At 37.4% G+C, this 25,029-nt stretch overlaps 1 protein-coding gene across 2 annotated transcripts in view; it reads right to left on the bottom strand.

The window, feature by feature from the left end:
- The window catches only part of gcgra (glucagon receptor a), an 82,625-nt gene extending 78,937 nt beyond the window's left edge, over nt 1–3,688 (bottom strand). For both annotated transcript variants that reach the window (XM_056252355.1, XM_056252363.1), the window contains exon 1: nt 3,516–3,688. The gene's annotated coding sequence lies outside the window, so the exon portion shown is untranslated. The remainder of the gene's footprint in view (nt 1–3,515) is intronic.
- Between the last annotated feature and the right edge of the window lie 21,341 nt (nt 3,689–25,029).

Below are 25,029 nucleotides of genomic sequence, written 5' to 3'. Positions count from 1 at the left end.
TACACTGCCTTAAATGTTTAAGTACAATCAACTTGAATGTTAAAGTAATTTCAACTTAAATAACATTAAACTGACTTAAAAAGTGTGTTGCATCATGTATAACTTAAAGTTTAAAATTCCTGAACTTATTTTGATGAGTTAAAGCAATGTGGAAAATAGGTTGTCATTATCAACTTTCATCATTTCATCATTTTTTTCAAATTATATTATCATTAAGTTATGACAACATGGGCCCTATTTTAACGATCTGAAACGCAAGTGTCAAAGCGCAAAGCGCAAGTAACTTTGTGGGCGGATCTCGGCGCTGTTGCTATTTTCCCGGCGGGATAAATGCCTCTTGCGCCAGGCGCAAATCTAAAAGGGGTTGTCTGAAGTAGCTTCATTATTCATAGGTGTGGTTTGGGCGTAACGTGAAATAAACCAATCAGAGCGTCATCTCACATTCCCTTTAAGAGCAGGCGCGCTTGTTCTAAAGCGGATTCCTATTATAACGGCGGATTTGCCAGGCGCGCGCCAGGAGCGGTTCACAGCCGAGGAGAGCAACGTTCTCGTCAGGGCCGTAAAACACAGAGAAGTGACATTGGGGATGGAGAAACCCACCCAAATTAACTTCTGTTAAACAGGCGTATGATAATTTGGGTAAATGTGTAAGCTACATGTATGCTTTTATAATAAATTGTCTATCTATCTATCTATCTATCATCTATCTATCTATCTATCTATCTATCTATCTATCTATCTATCTATCTATCTATCTATCTATCTATCTATCTATCTATCTATCTATCTATCTATCTATCTATCGTAATAATGTATGATTTGCAAAAATGAAAACTGCTGCTTAGATGAGAGAATCAAAGTGTATGCGCGTTGTGCACACGCTACATTGATTATGGCCAAGCATGCGCGCTTAAAATAGCATTATGAACAACGCGCAACGCGCCACTGACTTTAGACTAGGTTTTTTTCTGGTCAGTGGCGCAATTGTTTTATAGAACAGCAAAATAGCATGAGGGAAAGTTTGCGCCGGAACACGCCTCCTCTTTGCGCTGGACCGCCCCGGGGAGCGCAAGTGTATTTCTTAGTTAACCGACGTGCGTCTGTGGAGGGAAAAGTCCGCTTTGCGCGGGTGCAAAATAGGAATGATACATGCGTCAGTGTACAAAGTCATTTGCGCCGAGTGCAAGATAGGGCCCCATATGTTTTTACATTGCTTTAAATCTTCAAATAAGTTAAGCAGTTTAATGTAATTTAAGGTGAAATTACTTAAGTTGATTGTAGTTTTGGACCCAATTGACTTATATGGACAAAAACAGTTGAGACATTCTTCTAAATATCATCTTTTGTGTTCCACGTGAAGTTTTCACAGGCCTCAGTCATCTTTTTTGCTTTACATGCAACAAAGTCTAACAGGTTTGGAATGGAATTAGAGTTAGTAAATTATGGCACAATTCCATTTCTGTCATGACAATCTAAGAGTATTTAGCATGGCAATGGATATGACAATATTAATATGTTTGGTCTTGGCGGAATAGATCTGCTGCTGCTGCAGAGCAAATATGGGACTTGCTAATGATAATACACGCACAAAACGCAGCTGTGAGCAATATATATATATATATATATATATATATATATATATATATACACAGGTATAGCAGATCTATACAGGTGGAGCTGGGGAAGGTGGAGGGTTTCTGAAAGCATGCCGAAACTGCTAGCAAATGCTGACCAAGTATTTGAAGGCTGAGCAGCGAGCTTATTGGCTACTGAAACAGCAGGAACCAATCAGCTGTACCCTATAGACAATGATGTGATTACAGTGTATTGAGTTAAGGACCTATCAGTCTGCGCCATAAAGAGTTTCATGACAGAACTTTGTATGTTTGTGTGAACTGTTCCTTTAAAGGGGGTCGCACATTGGACAAGAAGCCCCATGCCACACTGTGTCACAATTAGGACAAAGTGCAGGTCTTGCACATTGAATGTGTTGTTCTGTTCGGGTGAGCTCAAGTTCAAAACAGTACAATCTACTCAGTCTACAGACAACAGTAACACACAAACGTTTTTGCACTTCAAGAATGAACATCAAGTTTCCAGGTTGCTGTATGAAACAGCACAAAATAAAAAAGTAAATTATTTAGGAAAATAAAAAAATTATTGTGAGTGGTGCTCTGTGGTGTAGCAGGTTTTTGAGGAGGCCTCTGAAGTGGTAGCTGGGCACATATAATGATATGGTTATTGAATGTTCTGTTCCGAATTGTCCATGTCCATTTCACAGTGTTCAGAGCATTACAAAAAAACAAAAACAAAAAAAAAATCATATTTAAGGGGGAAATCCCGAAGGCTTGTGTGGTCTGTGCATTGATTGGTGACATGCAAAATTGATGTTTCTTTTGGAACTGTTTTGATTGACCAATACATAAAATGGCCAAAATGTCTGAAGTGTAAATTACTCAATGTCTTGTTAATGAAACTGTTGTATAAAAGCAGGTTGTGGTACTGAAAAGATGCTCAGATGTGATTACCTGCAGCTGAACCATTTTAGGTTTAATAGTGGTGGTGCTTCATATGCTTTTAAATCGTTACAATTAAAGATCGATGAGAGATAAAATAGACATTTAACTGCAGGTGTGTGAAGACTGCTTTACCAACTGACAGAAAGGAACATGAACATTTAAACCACATTTAAACTGCAAGTGATCGCGCTCTTCCAGCTCGCGCTTCGCGATGTTTGTGATTATTTGCTGAAGTCTATTATTAAGCTTAAAACCAACGTTAAAACGGCGGGGGAAACTGCTCTGAAACACGATTATTCTAATTTTACAATGAGCAAAATTGTTATTAAAATACGATTAAATGGCTGTCTAACTTAATTTTGGAAATGTCATCAACTGTCTAGTCGTAGCGAGTCTCAATAATCTCGCGCGGTGTCCCCGTGGATTCAATTCAATGGGGTTTAATCTAAAGTAGCCTATCTTCGAAACAACTTTACAATTTAATTTAATTACTTTCATTTGGTGTATGCCAACTTGCAAAATAGACGTGTGAAAGTTACTCTTCGTGTTCGCATACGAAGCATAAAAAAATAGAGAAAAAAAAACATCATTCAGGAAATATTATTTTAGGCTATAGTTTTCTCTGGGTCTATATGGTTACATAACTTAGTTGTTTTGTCCTATCACAGTCTCCTGTATGATAAGAATGAGTTAAGCAATCAGACAGCCTGTTTTTAAGTTGTCTTTCGCAAGAGTAGCTAACCTACATTAAACCGATAGATTTTTAACTTTAGGCGTTACTTATTTTTCTCCCCCAAATAACAGTTTTATGTTAAAATATGCGCATATGATATCGATAACCTAAGAGCTACAAATGTCGCTTTTACTGAACTCCAACTTCCCTCTTTCTCTGAAACACAAACTAAAAGATACAACTTTGTGTAGTTTAACTATCCAGGACAAAACTTAAACTACTCGCAAAGGTCACAGATGAGGAATAAATCAAAAGTGTTTTACCTTTAGCTCGTTTAATTCTGCGAAAGTCCCCAATCTGCGATCCACAAGCGGGCATCTTCAGATGAACAAAACTGAATCCCAGTGCAGGATTAAACACGTAATCCAATCCTGAATGGATTGATGCGAGATGAATCCTTCGGAGAATATCAGTCTGCTCTTCAGGTTTGGTGTGACTGGTCACACGCGCGCGCACACACACATAGTTCCAGCGCACGAGCAGAATGAAGCGCTCAAAGTGAAGCTGCGGAGCGCGTGTCTGCATCATCATCATCATCATCATCATCATCAGCCTGACGTCAACACTCAGCCCATGCAGAAATACATTTGAAAGTACTTCATAATATTTATGTTAGTAACTATACTTTATCAAAATGTATGGATATTGATGAAAATTGTTCTTTTTTTTTTTTTTTTTTGGATCAGCCAGAAATCTTTTCTTTGAATATTCTCATTCTAAAAATATTTGGGAAGATCTACAAGATCTACATTATCATATATTTTGATTCAAAAACTGCTTCTGTAAATTTTACGATGAATCTTATGATTTTATTAGCCTTGTTTGAAGGTTTTTTTGGCTGATTTTCAGTTGTATACTGAGTCTCTCAAATGTATCGATAACAAAAAATGTAGTGATACAATTGTATTTGCTAAAGAATTGAAGTTAATTGAAAAGTGAATTATTATTTGCTGTTTTTTTCTTTCTTTAAGTAGTACCAATTACTGGTTTCTTTCTGACTTATAGGCTACCCTTTATTTATTTATTTATTTTAAAAAAAAAATTATCTTTCAACTATGTCCTATTTTTATTTGTCTCTTTTTCATGTATTGTAAACTTAAATTCTTGATTGTTATCTTTTTGGATGTCATGTTATTGTTGTAATTTGTTGTATGTTATGTCTAATGTCTAATAAAAAATAATAATAAAAAAACACTCAGCACATGCAGCGACCACTGCTAAATTAATTATACAGTTTACTAAAGGACAGCATCAATAACAGGCAATGAGACGAATGTAAGACAATTTAATGTAAAAATAATAATAATAATAATAATAATAAATAGCGCCCAAATTCTGCAAATATGATACTGTGACACATACTTTTATTTTATACATAGGCTAGGCCTACTTGCATTTTTTCTCTGCCAAGTAGTAACATGTTTACTATACACTGAAATTTTCACTGGGAAATTGTTTGTAACCTAAACGTGAAATTTTGAAGTAGAAAAACGGAATAATATATATTTTTTTATGAAATCATAGGCCTACTCCAACAATCTTTTCGACTTAGAAAAACTTAGAAAAATTATTTTTACAGAGTACAGATGAAACACTTTTTACTCTAGTATTCCTCAGGTTTATTTGTAAGGTCATTTATGTAAAGCACCATATTGTCCAAGAAAGAAAAAAAGATGCAAGACTCTGAACACACATTGCACTTTTGTGACAGCATACCCCAATAGCAGGACATTTTGCCACACTATATGGGGTAAGTTGTCACAATGGAACCTGCCTACGGAAATAGCCTTTTATACTTGTATATATATATATATATATATATATATATATATATATATATATATATATATATATATATATATATATATATATAAATTTCGACAGCTTGAATGCAAAAGGTAACAAAAAATACCAAACCATTGTTTTGGCCAAAATAAACTATTCCTAAACATTACATTGTATAAAACGAAAACATAAAATATATGTGACCACCTGACATTATGAAAAACACCCTTGTCCCGAGAACTCTTTGTTTATATCGGATATAGTTGACTGTTATCTGAATGTCAGTGTGGATTTATCCAACCGCTATATCAAACAAATGACATATGACAACACTTATTAGACACCGAAAGCTTTAATAAAACTGACTGGTCTCTGTTTTAAATATGATAAAGTGTATGACTGAATACACACAATGAATCTCTCCATTTAGGGACCTAAAGAAAATTCAGACAGTGCTGTAACTCACTCATCATATATACAGTGTCACGGCACACAATGCCATAATGTCCTCTGCATGTGGACATTGTCACGAAGGTATAAATGAGCAGGCAGGGAAGCGGATCTAAACGCAGGAATACTTTAATTAAACACATAGCGAAACACCACACATAACACCAACAACGACTAACAAAACACAAGTGTAACACAAGCTCTCTATGTACACATGGATGGAAGACTAGCTTAACAAGATAACAAGGGGGTGTGGAAACTTATCAACATGGAAAACTACAAAGAACTGCAAAACCTGGCACAAGACAGGAAATAACAAAAGAGTCCACAAACACACAGAGAACACATGACAAACATCATGTTCGTCAACCTAAAGATTAGGATATGGAAATATGCACCAACACAAAGTCATCGTGCAACAAACACGCTGTGAATGAGACCCGTTGCTGTGTTTCGTTTGTGGAAATCTGCTCCCCTCTGCTGTGTGATTTATTTTTGTGTGTGAAGAATCACTGGGAGGTCCATCATTACACTGAAAGCCTCACACAGAGCAACTGCAATGTTCGCTTAGTCACATAATTAATGTTAAAACCCCATGAACATTGCTCCTTCAGAGGATATGTCGGCTATATATATATATATATATATATATATATATAGTGTGTGTGTGTGTGTGTGTGTGTGTGTGTGTGTGTGTGTGTGTGTGTGTGTGTGTGTGTGTGTGTGTGCGCGATTTTTGAAGTAGCACCAGTTTCTCAACCAATGGCATGAGTTGTGGGTTGGACTATCTGTTTGTTTGACCAATGGCAGAATTAGGAGGGTTTGGAAACAATTTTGTTTGTTGACGCTAATGCTGACAGATGCTGAATTCGACATACCATCAAATGCATATACCATCCCAGTCAGCAACACAGTGTCGGCCCAGATCCACATGTACCAGATGTGGCCCGGATCTGGGCCGACACTGTGTTGCTGTCTGGGAAACTACTCCTATTTAAAAATAGTGCACTAGTAGTATACTAGTACGCAGTTCCGAATTCACCAATAGCCATTACACAATGTAGGCCTACTGTATGTGGAAAAATAGTTTTGTGAAGATTCTTTAACTATTCTCCTTTTGTGTTCAATGGAAAAATGAGCGAGTAAATAATGACCGAATTTTTATCATTCCCTTAACGTGTGACTTGTAAAACGTTCAACTGGACACTTCCAACAGTTCTTCCTTTAACCCTGACTAACAGCCTCCTCATGAAGCTCCCCTGACTCGACTCGACCCGTACGCTTTATCCTTCCGCTTCAAGCCATTCACGTGTAGAATCCTGATCACTTGCTTACGGTGACACCGCAGTAGTCGTCGCTGTGTGGGAGTCATCAGGCCCACGGATGCATCTGTTAGTGAGTGCCACTGAAATGCCAAGCATAAATAAATACCGCTGTCAAGGGTTATTGACCCCATGATGAGTGACTTTCCTACTAGGGAAGTATTAATAATTACCAAGCAAGCATGTTCATTTGAGAGGACAGGCTGTGTAAAATCATACAATGCATTTTCACTTGGATTCATTATGATCCAAGGGTCTGGAAGTACTATTTTGAAGTACTCAGTGTTCATTTTTCATATGTCCAGAGATGACTTTATAAAATCCTTCTGTTTATAAGGGAAAAGTTGCAATATATAATTCAGAGTCTTCATTTTTTTCCCCTTCCATGTACTAAAATGGGCGATCTCCTGGAATCTTTTATTGTTTTTTTTCCGAGTGTTCGCTGCGGTTGTCATAAGCGGTGGATTTCATTAAGCGGCGATGTTTTCTCCCCAAGACACGCACATCCATTTATCTATTGCTCATCGCATTTATCCACTGACCCACAAAACACTGAGACAGATGTAAGTATGATGCTGTCAAATAAAACACACGTTTGAGTCCTTGAATTTATGATCAAAAGAATGCTGGCATCCAAAACTCAGTCTTTCAACATATATCATATTTATTGTCATTGCAATTACTGTTACAGTTATTTGTTTGTTTGCTTACATTCCCGTTTTGATTTGGAAATGACTAAATTGTCTACTCAAGCCTGACCTACAGACCAATAACAAAAACAAAAAGCATCACAAGACTATTTATCAAAACTTGTTACATCATGTCATATTTGAGGAGCATAAAGTTGGCCCGTCTGATATTGCATCACAATGGAAAGACGATACACAACCTAACCTAATTAATATTCATGAGCTAAGCTTTTGCATTGCTGTGACACTGTCTGGCATGTCCCCACCTCCTCTTAAAACGAAGTGACACTCATGCACTGAAGGATAAAAAAAATAAAAAAACATTGCAAAAGCTCAAAAGACATGTTTTTCCTCTCCCCATGCAGCTCCAATGCCCCTGTTTACTGTTTACTGTTTACTGTGAACTCTGTCCCAATGCAAAGTTCATTGCCCAACTTTGAAGATAAGCTTTGGTGAGTCAAACGACTCTTGAGTAAACAACAGAGGTCACTTTTCATTCTTTCAGTGTTTCTCCCTATAAGAAGAAAGACAGTTATGATCAAACTTTAAAGAGCATGAATGATTTTTACAGTCGAGTCAAATGTTAACTGTCAAAATATCATTTATTTTCCAAAAAATCTATAAAATATGCCCGTGTAAATATATTGGGGAGGAGCTAGTTACATTGTCAACATTTCAGCAACTACAAAGTTCTTAGTCAAAAGTCCAATAACACAAATGTTTGCTTAACTCTATAGTAGTGGGTTTGGTTTCATGTCCAGCATTGGGGCATATTGCCTGAGTGTGTTTAATGAGATGTTCAGTAGTTTTATATAGCCAATTATAGTCAGGTTTTCAAAAATATATCTACTCTAAGAAACAGCATGAGAGCTTCATAAATATCATTTAACCCTTTGGTGCTTGTCCCGTGACGGTCAAAAATGACTTTTTGATGATTGATATTTAAGTTTGATAATGTTTTTTTATTTAGTATTTTTTGTCTATGTGTGTATGACCAGAGCCATAGAGAGAAAGAGTTGCGACACGCTTTGATGTCGCCGCGACGGCTGTCACGTGGTTCATGTAAGCCCCAATAGTTCCAAAACATACGCGGGCTGTCATGTTCTTCTATGGACAGACAGCAGCGATTGCATTATTAAACGGTAAATATAAAATAAAACACACACCCAAGTACTTTTTCAGCTGTTATTGCATTTTGTTAATGTCAATTTTGGATTTGGAGAGGCAGGGTGACAACTTAGATAAGTTTATAGGGTATATTTTTGGAGGGAAACGCTAGTGTTCATGTTCGCATGGGTAGTAGCACTGGCTTTAGCGGCTCTAACTTAACTTTTCCATGTCATTCATCTGATGATGGACGTCTCATGATATTTATTTTAGCACAACTGGGCTGTATTAGGCTATTGATTCCCGTGATCTTGCTTATAAATTCCGCTTCGGGATCACGCAAAGAGGTCTGCAGTCCGTTCAGAATTCCAACCAACATAAAATATAAATAATTACGCTGTGCATGTACAAATGAATGATTTAGGAGGGAAATAGACTGCTCCCATAATGTAGAAAGCAACGACTATATACAGCAATGTTCGGTAAATATTCAACAGAAAAATATTCTTCATAAAATTAAACCGGAGAGATAGTTAATGACTGAATTAACTATGTTCCTAAATACATATAAGCACATATATGCATAACCCTAACCCATTTAAATAAATGAATTGTGTGTGTGTGTGTGTGTGTGTATGTATTTATAATATTATATATAGGCTATATATATATACATACATATAAAATATTATTAAAAATATTATATATTATATACCGTAAGTTAGCTAACGTTAGTGAAGTGTTGGTCACGTAAGCTATAGCTGCAATTAACCTACTATCTTCCAATAAACATTTACTAAAACTGGCAACATAAAATATAACTACAGACTAGATTCACGAGAGGTCGGCTAATGTGTGTAAAAGTAAAAAAAATACAGTAATTTCATTAATTTACCTGCGAGCGTACTTCGGAAGCACTGAAAATGAATGGGGTTCAATGGAGAAACTAGTGTTTGGAACTATTGGCTGCTCCACGACACGCCTTACTTCCGCATTCCAAAGTTCCTATGGCGGTCTATGGGAGTGTCGCAACTCTTTCTCTCTATGGCTCTGTGTATGACCTTCTCGTGCACCGTCTACATAAAAGCACGGACCATGTTTTATGGACAATGAACTCATTCATCATGTGGTTTTCTATTGTATCACCTGTATTATTATGGTGGCTATAAGTAGATTTTAAAGTGGATAGCAGATTTCAGTAGTTCAAATTTGGTATATTAACAGTAACGTAGCGATATATACAGTTGTAAATACAGGCACCAATGTGCCATCCCCTAACACCTGAATTTCTGGCCCCCATACAGCCAATTTTTCACTGTACATTTAACAGGTTATTTTTAACAGGGCACTTATGCTAATCGGCCAAGCAGGCAAAATTCCCCCAACATAAAAGAACAAATAATGACACTAGCATATGAATCTATTTCTACTCAGGAAAGCCGATAATTTTTTCTCTCTGGTCCAATGTTTTGAATAAACGTTGACCTTCAGCCAGCGTGAACGGTAGTTGAATGGGAACTGACTATTCCCCGAGGTGTATTCTCTGGCAGGTCCAGCTGTCCAGACTCCCATGCCAGACAGCAACACAGTGTCGGCCCAGATCCGGGCCACATCTGGTACATGTGGATCCAACGCGTACCAAATGTGGGAATCCCTCACCAAAGCCAGCAGTGAACTGTGAAAAAAAATGTGACTTCTCTCAGGCCTGATAAAAAGCTACTGGAGCAATAAATACGAACGTGACATTGACCGACTACAACTGCACTTGCAGATCAAGGCGTCAGTAAATGAATGTCTTCTGTTTTTTAAAGGATTACAGATTTCTTAAGACTGACGGTGGGTGTTAAAGTACGAGATTCCTTATAAATGGTGCTGAGTAGTTCCAGAGTCTGAGCTAAAGGTCCAGAGCTGTGCCAGTTTTCTGTGAAAATCCATCATCAGGCCTGAGCCATTATATTACGCTCAGTTCTGAAAGAAAAGCTTTTTGAATTGGATAAATGCTTCTTCCAAAGTCTTCCAGAGATCAGTTAATCAAATTGCTTTGGGCTTTTGAGTCATTCGCCGGAATAGACTGATTAATCTACAATGTTCTTTGAAAAAGGCTCTTTCGTATGGAAAGCGTGTTGCAATAGCAGCCAGGTAAATTATATAAATGTAATTTTCAGAGGCATTGGTACTGAATACATTAACATTGCCTTTGTGTCCTTTGTTGCGCAAATTACAAATTGTAGTACAAGAGCCACCTGATAAATAAAGCTTCGGTTTGCGATGCAAGTACACTTTTCTGTTTTGCTTTCATATACCTCAATTTGCATGTCAAAAACAGTGTTATCCTGCCAAATGCATAAATGATGTCTGTCTATGTTAATGTTTAATGCATTAGAGTACCGAGGTGTGTAAGATAAGCTCATTGAATCAGCACAGCAGCAAGTCATTTTAATTTGTTGTACATACACTTACTCATTGATTCCTGACATTTGCAGTCCCATCCGTATATAGCAGGATACATTTTCTAAACTCTACTTAACATTGTCCTCATGTGGCTCCACAGCAAAAGAATCAAAAACGACCTGTGACCGATAAGCACATCCCATTATTCCTGAGTTTTTGTGTCATGTGGAGTTCGTTGGAAACCTCAAATCAACCGAACCTCAAAATGGTTTGGAAATTGCAATTGGAAAGGCTGAGTGGTCACAGTGATCTTTTTCGTTTTGGCACCGCAATGGAAGTGTAAGCGGCTCAAATTGTCAAAACAGATGGTAAAATAAACAGACAAGAGTTCTTTGGAGGAAAGAAAAAGACGTGAATTATGTTAAGTGACTAAGTGTTGAAACTCAGTGACTGTAGAGATGTATTTATAAAGCAGAATTAGAGCATATACTGTGTTCCCCTGAGAATTTCACCTCCTGTGAGGAGAAAGATAAGATAAAATGTCCTTCATCCAAACTGCAATTCAGAAATGTGCTTCTAGGGGGGGCCACTGGGCCAACAAGTTACAAAAAGTCTAACATGTGCTTTCAGACGTTCTGCCAACAAACTCTCTCTTCAAAACCCTTCACTTCAATGATGCTTGCCAATCCTGACAGACAGAGATTTTCTGTTTCTGTCCAGGGTTTGAGTTCTTAGGACACACATTTCACTGATTTCTTTCTGGTAGTGGGAATCACATGGGGGGAAATCGTTTAAAGCAGCCTTTAGGCAGTGAAATATGACTGGAAGGAAGTTTTGTTGCACGCATTCAAGCATTTTCTTGTATTGTTACTTTGGAAGTGTTGGCCAGACATCAGGTTTTAATACCTCAAGGAACCCTGAAGAGTTTTATAAATGCCAGTTTAAAGTTCTTCAAAAACGGGTCCTGGCAGAATATATGATTAAGATGAATTTGTATCAAAGGCCAAATAATACATTCCCTAAACAAACTTTACCAGATTGTAACAGATCATTTGCAAATGAATTTGTCTCACGACATATTTTTTGGAAAGAATTATTCTCCACTCTATATCCTCGCCAAAGAATGTGTCTTTCATTTAAAATCTTGGCAGATGAGCAACAACAGCTGAGCTCAACTCACACACTACTGTATGAAAAGAAAGCCAGGAATCCCTCTCTTTTTTAAACAAGGCTTTTCATGTTATTAATTAAACAGTAATTCAAGCATGTAAAGGATGCAACCTGTTAAAGTGCAGAAGTCCCATGAAAATAATCGTATTATGGAATATTTGTATAAAAAAAAACACATTTCCACATATTTTAAGAAAGATTAAAAGCCTTGAACAGTGAGCACATATACAAATATATACCAACCAACCCAACCAAGAAATTAAATTATGTATATACTCACCTAAAGGATTATTAGGAACACCATACTAATACTGTGTTTGACCCCCTTTCACCTTCAGAAATGCCTTAATTCTACATGGCATTGATTCAACAAGGTGCTGAAAGCATTCTTTAGAAATGTTGGCCCATATTGATAGGATAGCATCTTGCAGTTGATGGAGATTTGTGGGATGCACATCCAGGGCACGAATCTCCCGTTCCACCACATCCCAAAGATGCTCTATTGGGTTGAGATCTGGTGACTGTGGGGGCCATTTTAGTACAGTGAACTCATTGTCATGTTCAAGAAACCAATTTGAAATGATTCGAGCTTTGTGACATGGTGCATTATCCTGCTGGAAGTAGCCATCAGAGGATGGGTACATGGTGGCCATAAAGGGATGGACATGGTCAGAAACAATGCTCAGGTAGGCCGTGGCATTTAAACGATGCCCAATTGGCACTAAGGGGCCTAAAGTGTGCCAAGAAAACATCCCCCACACCATTACACCACCACCACCAGCCTGCACAGTGGTAACAAGGCATGATGGATTCATGTTCTCATTCTGTTTACGCCAAATTCTGACTCTACCATCTGAATGTCTCAACAGAAATCGAGACTCATCAGACCAGGCAACATTTTTCCAGTCTTCAACTGTCCAATTTTGGTGAGCTCTTGCAAATTGTAGCCTCTTTTCCTATTTGTAGTGGAGATGAGTGGTACCCGGTGGGGTCTTCTGCTGTTGTAGCCCATCCGCCTCAAGGTTGTGCGTGTTGTGGCTTCACAAATGCTTTGCTGCATACCTCGGTTGTAACGAGTGGTTATTTCAGTCAAAGTTGCTCTTCTATCTGCTTGAATCAGTCGGCCCATTCTCCTCTGACCTCTAGCATCAACAAGGCATTTTCGCCCACAGGACTGCCGCATATTGGATGTTTTTCCCTTTTCACACCATTCTTTGTAAACCCTAGAAATGGTTGTGCGTGAAAATCCCAGTAACTGAGCAGATTGTGAAATACTCAGACCGGCCCGTCTGGCACCAACAACCATGCCACGCTCAAAATTGCTTAAATCACCTTTCTTTCCCATTCTGACATTCAGTTTGGAGTTCAGGAGATTTTCTTGACCAGAACCACATCCCTAAATGCATTGAAGCAACTGCCATGTGATTGGTTGATTAGATAATTGCATTAATGAGAAATTGAACAGGTGTTCCTAATAATCCTTTAGGTGAGTGTGTGTGTATATATATATATATATATATATATACTCAAATGCATATAGGCCTATTTTTCTTTTCTGATTTACATTACATATCACTCATATAATAAACTTTTTTGTGTGTGTGTGTGTGTGTGTGTGTGTGTGTGTGTGTGTGACCAACAGGCTAACTAGGTCATGTCAGAATAAGAATGTGGACGGCTGGTGCAAATGAGCGTGTATCAACATGGTTTCTAAATATGAGGGATAAACATTGAGTGTTCTGGATGGCTTGGCTAAAAGAAGGCATCAGGGCTTTTTGCTCTAATTATCATGTTTTCACAGCACTGCAATTCTGAGTGATTCTCTGCCTCTCAGCTTCTGCGTTCTCTCTGAGCATCAACGCAACCTGTCATGCAATCTAAAGGGAACAATTAGTTAAACTAAAGAGATTCGCTGCATTAATATTCATAAAGTAAACCCCCATGTGCTCTGTATCATTAGTCAGTACAAGAAAGCATAAAGCTGTGTTTTTAGATGGATGGTTTCATTTATTATCTCTTTTGGGAGGAGGTGGTAGGGGACACGGAGAAAACATAAATTTTTCTGCATCAAGGAGATATATGAGGGAAAAGCATTTTAGATGAGTGTGCAAAATCAAAGTGAATGGACTATTTGATCCTTTATCTACTGTATATGTGCTGTCTATTTTATTATGCAAATTATATTTTTACGCTAATTAAAAAAATTGGAAGAAATCCCCAACTCTCATTGAAAACACACAATGTAATGTGGATTTGTGACTGTAAATCACTGCCAGTGCACACAGCCATACTTTACACGGATCAATATGAGGCGGATTCAATGCCATGTGCAATTGTGCAATAATCAGTCTCACTGAATCCTCTTGACTATAAAAATGTTTAAATGCATCATAATTCAGCCGTCGGTGTCAGTGTAACGGTAGGTCATTTACCGTTTAGCAATTTCATATTTAGAAATTCATTTGTAAACTGTAAACAATCATTTTCATGATTTGTTATCTCAACTTTTTTCTTCTTCTCTCAAAACAACTTAGATAATAATGTGGTTCAGATAATCTCAATCACCAATCTCCTTTATTGTATGAACTAAAACAATTTACTTCAATTAACTCACAATTTTAAGGCAACCAGGTAACTTTTTTTTTAACCAACAATGCTTTTTTTTACAGTGAATAACTATATTAGATTGAAAAAATGTATTGCAAATGTACATCACCAAAATAGTGAACATTTTGGTTTTACTAGAGCAGTGTGAATTGAACAGATTCTAATTAGATATACCTAATAAACTAATGAAAAGTAGCTAGTACATCAACAGTCCAAATCGCCTCAACATCATGATCATGGCATGTTCCACCTCAGAATTCATGATTCATCGTAATTTTGACCAGATCTTTTAAATTCATATCCAATTATTTGGAGTAAAAACTACTTTTCAGGTTCAATCGTTACCCACATAATAAATAAAATATATAGAAATATAAACAAATAACTCACTTTAATTACTTTATAATTATATCATTTTATAAATCTACCATGCAAAATTTGATCTAGTGCATGACATTTTAATCTAAATCTAAACCTGTGCGACGCACCACTCTCGTGTCTCTCACGGAGGAGCGTAAGCATAAAGGCGGAGCGATGACAGTGAAGAGAGAGAGAGGCCAGGCCTGGATTTACGTTGTGTTGTGTTTTGTTATATGTGACAGCAGTCGTCCGTGAGGAGCTGCTGTGTTTTACTTTCGTTTTGTATTTGTTTAATTTATTGTATTAGTCTGTTGAATGTCCGCCGGTTCCCGCCTCCTTCTTTCCACAACATCTAACCTCGTTACACAAAAGTAATGTAATGCACTATCACTGTAAAAAATGATCGTGATTTTAACGGTAAAAGACGGTAAAAAAAAAATGCTACAGTGCAAAACTGTTAATTGGTTATCAGAAAGTTTCCTTACTATATACGGTAAATAACTGTGATAGATCTAACGGTACATTTAATGTAATTTTACTGTAAAATACCGTTAAATTTACAGTTTTTGAAAGTGAAAAGAACAACTCATTGTATAATTTACAGTGAAAACCCGTAAATTGACATTCCCACAATTCCCTGCATGACACTTCACATTTGATTTATTTTTGTTGAAATAACTATGTTTCTTCTTAGTTTTCTTAGTTCTTTTCTAATCAGTTATGTGCATTAGGGTTTTATGTTACATTTAATGTTGTTAAATTAATGTTTATTGCCTTTTTAAAATTTCATGTGTGTTACCATGATGGTGTTTAATGTTTGTGCGAATAACGCTGTGCAGCTTCAATATAATAGTATTAACTTTATTGTGGAAGATTGCATGTGAAGAGCATTGATTTATCATGTGACTCTCATCACTTTTGTGATGATTGTTGGTTGTCAGTGTATTACAATGGTACAAAACAGATATTAATAATTCAATAGGTTGGTAAATTATCATTATATCAGATAATGAATTACGGTTTATTACTGTAAATTTTAAGTTAAGTCTGTAAAACCAAAAACGTTGATACCGTAGTTTTGACGGTAAAGTTCTGGTAACCACAGCTGCCAGTTTTTTTCCGTAAAAATAACAGGATTTTTTTTACAGTGTACTTTTCACAAAAAGTAACTACGTGGCACAATTAGTTAATTTTTAGGGAGTAATGCAACATTGTAACGCATTACTTTTAAAAGTAACTTTCCCCAACATTGGAGACTGTGATGTGTTTGGTGTGAGTGGCGAAAGGTTGTAAAGGAAAAGCTTCACAAAAGCTCTGATATGGAGATGGTTTGGGCGCTGTTGCTCATTTACAAAACTCATTAACATTAGAACAAGGTTAGTAACAAATGCATGTGCCAACGCACAGGCTGTGAATTACGCGGATATTTTACGTGAGAAGTTTCCCAGTATAAACATGAATAATCCACGCAATTATTAGTGAATCAGACCCATTTTCCCAAAGAGAAACAGCCATTATAATGTTCACCAAATGCATTCAGGCGAGAGAAGGCTAAAAATGTTCCAATCCTTATCCTAAAGAATTTTGCCAATGGTTATGTTACAGTTCAAATAAATATGCACAAACAAAACCCTCCATGAGCTGAAGGTCACAGGCTTTTGAAGTGTTTGTCCAACAACATGGCGTAATTAATGTTGCAGGTTGCGGTACAGATAAAGAGTCGACTTCATTTTGAAATCGGCAGTGGTAACAGAGTAAAATAATATGTGTTCTCTCTGACAGGAAGCTCTCAAACAGTGCGGTGTATAATCATTTTGAGAGTCTGGGTAGGTGTTTATGTTAAGAGACAGCTGAGGGACAATGCTATCCCATCTTGGCCAGTGGTTGAGGTCTTGGCCCCGGCCCACATGCCTGGAAGTAAAAATAACCCGCGGCTCCAGTGCACGTCTCCTGTCATCTGTCACAACACGCTAGAATGACAAGAGCTCACTCTCACATGTACTCGTATGCCCACATTCCCTGCCTTTTCCATTATCAGACTACTTATACTTGTTTCTACAGCTAGATGGTAATGCACTTTACCCATAATAAAAATCAATGCATGTTGTGTAAGTCTCTTCTATTTATAAAAATAACATGAAAAAAACATTTTGCTTTTTAAAACTTTCAGCCGTCTCGTCAACAGGAAAAACATTTGTATTACCTAAAATAAACTAGACTAAAAAACACAACTAAATCACTCACTCTAAACTATACGTGTAGTTTTTTCACTCTAAACTATACGTATAGATACAATCCCATATTAAGGGATTTTATCAACTTGTTTTCTTTCAGCTTATAAATCATATTATTCTGTAAATGCAGAAAGGTTTATGTGATGGCCGGTTTAGGGTTAGGGTTAGTGTAGGGGAGAGAATATACAGTTTGTACAGTGTAAAAACCATTACGTCTATGGAGAGTCCCCATAAAATGTGTGTGTGTGTGTGTGTGTGTGCGTGTGCGCAGCCAGCATGCAGTACATTTATACAATCTAACAAAGAAAGCTAATTTTCTCTGTTAGAAGAACAACAAAATGAAAAACACCCCCTTCACTCCACACAGAGAAAGATGGATAGAGACTGAATTAAATAGCCTAAATTCCCTCCAGTTATTCAGCAGGATCTTGATGAAACCAACAATAATTGTAATAATGAACATCAAATAATAAAAAATGAATGAGCAAATATTTTAAACATGCAGTAAAGTGGTGCAGGGGTTGAAATTATATTTTACATAACCATAATATTTAGATGAATACAAATGATGTTCGTTATTATTTGTGAGTAATTATTAAAAACCAGGCAATGCATTCCAGGATTAACTGTTCCATTCATAGTATGAAATAAATTATTATTATTATGAAACTGCAATGATTTTTTTTTTTATCTTTCGCTGACTGAACTGCTTCACCATCTAACCCATTTGTTTCCTGAAGTCTCTCTCTCTCTCTCTCTCTCTCTCTCTCTCTCTCTCTCTCTCTCTCTCTCTCTCTCTCTCTCTCTCTCTCTCTCTCTCTCTCTCTCTCTCTCTCTCACACACACACACCTTTAGCTTTTTTCATTTCATTATGCTATAGGCATGATGTTCATAATGCCCATATCCATACTGCATCATAATTAAAATGCAGCCCCATGAAATACAAGACTAGATGGAAATGAAAGCAATTACCCAGCGCCGGAGAAAGGTGAATGACACCGGGAGGATTCATTTTAGATATTTACAATCTACAAGAAAATATTTCAGCAACAAGTTTATTATATAACAATAAATATGTTAATGACTGTTGTGTAATATTAGCGTAATACAGTTTGAGGATACACAAAATGTGAAGACAAACCATAGGATTCTGATTCTCCTGATTTATGGCTAATCCTCCTGGACTAATTATGCAGTCGCAATTACGACGTGATGTGCATTCAAGTGATTTTGGTCCTAGTTATATATATATTTTTCTCTTTCTTACTAGACGACAAAACAGGAAACTTTTTTAGCCCTATTGCAATAAACTGAAGAGCAAACGATGCTTGTTATACAGTAGGTGTAACTGAATAAATGCCATTTATCATTATTGGTCAACCACAGTGAATGTTTGAGGATCGTCATCCAAGCCTATATTCTTGCTCTAGCAAACTTTTTCACTGTACTTAAATCAATAAAATATCAAATATACAGTAATCGTGTACAGTGATTGTGGTGTGTGTTTATCTCACGCAATAATTGTGACAACACATGAAGGCTGCACCACTCACAATTCCAAGTTACAGTAAGTCAGATGTCTATGTTGAAGAAGCTAAGCAGATATTGAGGACATATCCGTCAAGCTCTAGAAACATGGGATGAGTAGTTTCATGTTGCTGGATAAAAGCCTGAAAATCAGTGGTGATATATGTGGGTGCGCTGCTTTCTGCCCGTCCATGATAAAGTGAATGATGAAGTTCAGCTGAGTGGAAACCCACACCGCTCTTCCAGACCAGAGCAGCTCTTCTTACTTTAAAGTGAGGAAGAAAATGTGCTTTTTGCAAAAGATTGGTGTACTGGAGTATCTGCGTTGCCAAATGTGACCGGAAAAATAATCCAATGGATTTTCTTCAGCAGTGTCAAATTCTATCCAACTTAAAATGCCCAGAAGTATCATGATCCACATTGTGTTTCACCGACCCGAAGCTTCTCCATTAGAGTAATTACTGTCTAATAGACATGGAAACTTCAGTATATTAAATTACAGCTCTTGTATAGGAAGTACATGGTGCATGCTTCGAAATACAAGTAGTGTTTTGCCATTGATGTTATTGAAATATTTGTTGAATCTAAATAATCTTTGGAAATGTCATTTTAGCCCCCTCTTACAAGTGCCTTCTTCCTTATAACAAGGTCATATGAGACACAGCCATCTTTTAACCGTATACATACTGAGAACTATATTCTCAGAAGGCGAAGCACTGCTACTTGGGCGGAGTGATTAGCGCAAGACTCTGAGCGAACTCTTTGCTCCTCACCACGGGGCTTCTCAGGCGCTGCGAGCAAATCACTCCGCCCAAGTAGCAGTGCTTCGCCTTCTGAGAATATAGTTCCCAGTTTACGGTAAAAAGATGCCTGTGTCTCATGTGACCTTGTTATTTGTACACACTGTGACTATACAAATCACAACATATAAATAGGAAAATGTTGGCGTTATTTTGTCACTTATTGGGAGCAGTATGCTAGCTGGAGCCATTTACTTCCAGTCTTTGTGCTAAGCTAGGCTAGCGGTGGGTGCGTCAGACAGAGTTACGGCACAGATGAAAAGGGTATGTATGGACTTATCTGACTCTGGGGGATACGGTGAATAAGCTAAAGTCACAAAAAGTCAACGTGTTCCTTTAAGGGATGTAGAAAATGGTCATGCAGAATATTGCATTAATATGTGCTTTAAAAGTACTAATAAACAGCCAATCTCCTAGTAATATACATTCTAATAACCAACTAGAATTGGACCCTAAACCAAAGTGTTACCAACATTTTGTTTCTGAAATATATGTATTGGACAATTATTGGCGCCCCTTCAAATTCTAATTAGTAAAAATCCAAGTGAAGTATATTCCCATTCATATGGTATGTTTTTAGGTTCACCGTAGTAATCAGCTACAGTGATAAGGCATGATTTCCTGTTTCACTGGGAAATAGGTTTCACTCTAACTATGAAGTGACACACATGCCAAGTTCTTATAGTCATCCAACACTATGAGAAAGACCTGAGAATAGAGCAATGATAAAGCCTCAGTTGATACACGGTCAAATTTGACCCGGAACACAAAAGATGTAATAATGTGCAATTTAAAAAAAAAAGGTCATATCTCTTAAATAACACTTAAAAACTATGAATAATATGTCTTCCAATGTTTGGTCCACATCCTAAATACTGTAAATTATGTACTTCTTCTGGGTCAAAACTGACCCGTATGGAGGTTCAACCAAAGTGCCTACTAACTCATGAAAGGAAGTGCACAATCTGGGTGTCATCATGCTTCATTTTTAAAGTTTATTTCACACTGTCCATTAGTTCGCCCAAAAAAAGATCACTGGTAAAACATCTAGAATGCAATGAAACATTTGCCATTATATTTTGCTTGCAAAAAAAAAAAACTACAGGTCTATTTTGAATGGCTGTGAATGAAGAAGGATGCATTTACCTCCATAATGGTGTAGTTACAAAATCTACCAGCAGAGACTAACTGATGAAGTTAACTAGTCAAATCCTGAACTTATGTAGCTATTTCTGAGGTGCTGGATAGCCCCGCCCACTCACTGGTCCAAAGTCCCGTTCCTCATAACTGTATACTAACCATTAAAAAATGCTCTGATTGGAACATTTGTACCTACATATTCAAACACAGTCTTAGCTTAGGGCAATTTTCTCCAGCATGTTGTTTTGCAGGAACCATTTAAAACCTAACCAGGACACCTCTCACCGTGCTAGATAGTGCTGATTGACTTCTTGTAGCTTTTCCCCAGTGGAGCCGGTGAATTAAATGCGTAATTGAAATAGGAAGTGATAATGTGCATGTCCCTGTTTCGGTTCGGAGAGGGAAGTGACCTCCTGACCTGTTCTTATAGTAATGAGGAGGTAAGCGGTCCCCATGCTGCCATTCGGCAATGACTAATGCTAACTGCAGCCATGATTGCCCATATTTGTAGAGGCCAGAGTACGTGGAAAACAATTTCCGCGTAACAGCCGCCTTCCGTCTAACGCGAGAGAACATATTGTGAAAGTAATGGCAGGGTTTCAGACGTCAGAGCTGTTCTGTCCCCGCCTAATCAGATGCAACCAGTAGGACTATTTTGACACAACGGACTTTATTGGAAATGGCTCAATCCCCACAGTTATTACGATCCATCAACCTATGTATTCATACATATAAATGCAATGTTCTCCTGCTCATATGGCAGATTAATTTCCTCCTCCCAAATGGCACCAGCAATTGGCCCCATGACACAAGGAGGAAACCGACTATATGAAAGACACGACCTCCTAATGTGTCTGAATACAAACATCACAACAGTCGTTGAATGTAGTAATAGACAGAGGTCAGTCCACGAGCACGTACCTCAGAGCTCTGGGCTGCGGAGAGAGAAGAGCGACAGATGGCCGAGCCACATCTGTAACAGCAGAAAAGACATCATGTTGAAGGCAGCAAAAATGAAAAAAAATGAATGGCTATTAGCTGACTTTGCTCATTTAGAGCTTTGCTTATTTAAGGCCACTACATAAGTGGTTCTTAATTGTTTTTGCTTGATGATTTTACACTGGACAACAAGTCATTTTACATAGGACAAACAATTTATTATATGACTTTTAATATATATATATATATATATATATTCAGCAAGGATGCATTCATTTGATCAGTGACAGTAAATGCATTAAAGTGACAGTGGAGTAAAAGCATTTATAATGTTACAAATTTTCGTTTATTATATTATTATAAATTGTAATAATATTTCACAATATTGGTATTTTACTGTGTTTTGGTAAGCATAAGATACTTCTTTAAAAAAACTGGTAGTGTATTTATTATATATTTCAATTGCATTGATCGTGAGAGCTGGGACAAAACAGAGGGGGAAAAAGTGAATTTATACATATTGTGTGTAATTTAAATTCACTTTAGTTAAAAAAGTTAATTGTAAGAGTGCTGGCAGCTCTAATTTCATGTGGTAGGCCTAGGCTTTCAAGAATAAACTTAGTAAAAACAATACTGTCAAATACATGGAACCACGCATATTAGCAAGTGACTGATGAATTTGAGTTTATTTGATAATTTAAGCTTGATTTGAAATGTGCAAATGCCCCAGATATTGGATTAAATAGGAGGACAAATTGTAAGTAGACGACAAATTGTAAGTAGACAAATTCAAAAATAGTTGGAAATATTTTATTAGGTAAATTCAGATATAGGTTGTTTTAATGGATGTGCACACTGTTTTAAATGGTCAATGCCCTCATAAACGGGTACATATTGCTCTGTATTAAAACAATTATTTTGTCTCAGTTAAGTGGTGGGCGGTTTGTGTTGATCGCTGGATGCTTATTGATCCAAAGTGAATGTTGTGTTTAGACTGATCTTGTAATGGAGAAACTGGCCTGCTAGTTCAGCAAGAAATGGTGCTCTTTAACTGGTCACTTTATAAGCAATGGCTGGTGTGTAGTGTTCATCCTGTGGGAAAAGATTCACCGTCGAGGTTCACTAACCACAATGTGGTTTAATAAGGCTTGTTACCACCAGCTAAAGGGTCGACTGGCTGTTCCCCAAAGGCTTTCACAGCATTATGTAATGAGACAGAGCATATACTCCCCCAGACACACTAGATTTTTTATATAGCTTTGAGGAAAAACTGTCCTGCCTCGGCCCTCGGGATGTTGACTGGGAAGAGAATTTCCGAAGAGCATTCTTTCTCTTTCTCTTTCTAACACACACACACACACACACACACACACAAAAACTGTCCACCTGCTCCATGAGAGCAGTTCTAGAGAGTGACATTAGAGGCAAAGACCAATAAGAAATGCAATTTTCAGACATTAAAATAAAACCCTGAAAATATAAACTTTCACAGTGCATAACCATTGTTTAAGCACTCACTTCAATCAGTCATAACAAAAATGATACAAGATTTAAAAGGACTTGGAAGAAAATGACCCTGCCTTGAAAAAAAGGCTTACATAAATAGCATTCAGACATTAAGTGGTGTAGCATTCAATATCCATGCGACGGTATAAGCAATAACAAATCCATTTTAAAATCAAGAGGTAATGAACTACATTAAAAAAGGAGTGTGTGTAAAAATAACAATTCATCCATCTAAGTGACCGAATATTAATGCTTGATTGCTTTATCTCTAAAACTGGAGGAGCAGAGAAATGAAAGCATTAACTCTAAAACTGGAAGCGCATCAGAATTAATCTTCGGGGAGATGAGAAATGGATGGACGGCAAAATGAGAAAGAAAATAACAACATGCATTTACCAAATTAGGCATAACCTAAAAATGTACAACAGATTGTAGTATACAGTAGGGCCTGGACAAGTTACAAAAGACAGCAGAGCTCTGTGAAATCCCAATGAATGTATAAAGCAGGAGGAGCACATCAACTAGAAAGACCAGGAGGAACTGTATGTTTCAAAAGACACCAGTTACAGATTTTGGAATATACTCAACATGAAATCGAAATGAACCCCGTTTACCTCCTTAATGCACTTTCCTGTTTGTATTTTGCACGACTGATCGGTGTACATTATTCTAACGGTGAATTCCAAATGGCGAGTTTGCTCCCTTGATGAGCACTTCGGGAAGGGGGCGCTATTTGAAGTGGCGTTACAAACCAAAATGAACAACAGGGATGCTAACCAAGGTTATTATAGTTTAGCATTTTCAAATTAGTTTTTATTTTAATATCATTTTCAAGTTTCCTATAAATTTTAGTTTAGTTTTAGTTAGTTTCATTAATGGTTTTGTTAGCCTTTAGTCACTAGTTAACATTTAGTGACGGCGTAGAGGAAGCTATAAAGGGACGCCGGCTCATAACAGCGTCAGCTTCTGGTCTTCAGCAAGCGTTCTATGTACCCTGTGTGTCTTATATGGTGTTGTCTGTCTCTTATATCATATAAAAGCAATGGCGAGCCAAAAGAAAGTCTTCAGGCAGTTTTCAGTTTTCACTGATCTTCACACTGAGGTGTCGAGATTGTGGAATAAGCCGTTCTCGTCACGACTTTTGAGCCCATTCCTCCATCCTGGGCTCGAAAGAGAACAGCTATGGGGTGATGCCGTGGGTTGAAGAGACAGTGGCGTCATATCTCTCGCCCGACGCTGCGTCATCCCTTAAGTCTCCGGCGCTGCCCTTCAAACCCTGCCGTACAACTTCGGCTTTAGTGGGCAAATGGTAAAATGGTAAATGGACTGCATTTATATAGTGCTTTCACAGACCCAATGGCCACCAAAGCGCTTTACAATTTGCCTCACATTCACCCATTCACCCATTCACTCACTCATACACCGACGGGCGACGGCGGTGTCAGCCATGCAAGGCGCCATCCAGCTCGTCGGGAGCAGCTGGGGTTAGGTGTCTTGCTCATGGACACCTCCACACTTGGTCAGGTGGAACCGGGGATTGAACCACCAACCTTCCGGTTTGTAGACAACCTAATTCTGCTATAAAAAAAAAAGAAAGAAAAAAAGCCTAACAGAGTAGGAGTCTGGACATGAGCATGAGTAAATAATGACAGATTTTAATTTTTAGGTGAACTAATCTTTTAATGCTATATGTGTCCGAGAATTATGACTTTCCAGCACAAACCTTATGATTTAGCACAAATTAATTAA

The sequence above is a fragment of the Rhinichthys klamathensis genome, unplaced genomic scaffold, assembly GCF_029890125.1.
Source record: "Rhinichthys klamathensis goyatoka isolate OS25496 unplaced genomic scaffold, OSU_Roscu_1.1 h1tg000004l_1, whole genome shotgun sequence".
Classification (NCBI taxonomy): Eukaryota; Metazoa; Chordata; class Actinopteri; order Cypriniformes; family Leuciscidae; genus Rhinichthys; species Rhinichthys klamathensis.
Note: the sequence above shows the minus strand (reverse complement) of the source record. Positions and strands in the feature narration are given on the sequence as shown.